The sequence below is a fragment of the Aquarana catesbeiana genome, linkage group LG01 (genome assembly GCF_042186555.1).
Source record: "Aquarana catesbeiana isolate 2022-GZ linkage group LG01, ASM4218655v1, whole genome shotgun sequence".
NCBI classification, from domain to species: domain Eukaryota; kingdom Metazoa; phylum Chordata; class Amphibia; order Anura; family Ranidae; genus Aquarana; species Aquarana catesbeiana.
Genome location: NC_133324.1, coordinates 339410493 through 339411164, shown reverse-complemented (window position 1 = coordinate 339411164; position 672 = coordinate 339410493). Strand labels below are relative to the sequence as shown.

Below are 672 nucleotides of genomic sequence, written 5' to 3'. Positions count from 1 at the left end.
CCCCTCGATTCTGGCTGTGGCCATGCAGGATCTGGACAGCTGAAGCCGGCCTGGCTTCATTTCCTGGATTTCATGCAGCTGGCTACCCAGCATGCACCTCCAGATCTTGCGCCTGCAAAGTAATGACACTGCGGCGTGCTTTGTGTACCTGCATTAGACGTCCGAAGACTTCTGGGATTGATGACATAGATAGCCCAGGAGTCAACAGAATAGAGACAGTAAAGGGACTTCGCGCTTCAAATCTATCACATGAATGAGTGACGATACTGTGACCTTAAAAGTGCATCTATAGTGACTGTAAAAACGTCAACATCAACTGTGAATAAACACAACTATGTATAAACACACACAATATTCAACAAAATAGTCCAAGTGTGCTAGTGACAAAAATACTCTTCATAAATAGCTTTGCGCAGTGGCAGTATCATAGCCAATGAGGTTCAACTGAGGCGTGATTATTGCTAATTGCTTCTCGGCCTTTTGGCGAAGATCTAGTGTAGTATCTATTCTTATCAGTTTCCAGGAGGTGGCGCTTGCTTCCGTCCCTGATCTATGGCGAAATAGAGATGGGATTGCGGTTGCTATGCAAAACCTGCTGGAGTGAAGGTGACCTGGAGCGGTTTGTAGCCGAAAGGGAAGCCTTCTGATGGGGATGGAGAACCACGGGGTCGG

The 672-nt window shown here is 47.0% G+C and overlaps 1 pseudogene; it reads left to right on the top strand.

Annotated features, from left to right (window-relative positions):
- Positions 1 to 404: 404 nt before the first annotated feature.
- On the top strand, positions 405 to 469 carry LOC141124487 (U4 spliceosomal RNA; annotated as a pseudogene).
- The last annotated feature ends 203 nt before the right edge of the window (positions 470 to 672 follow it).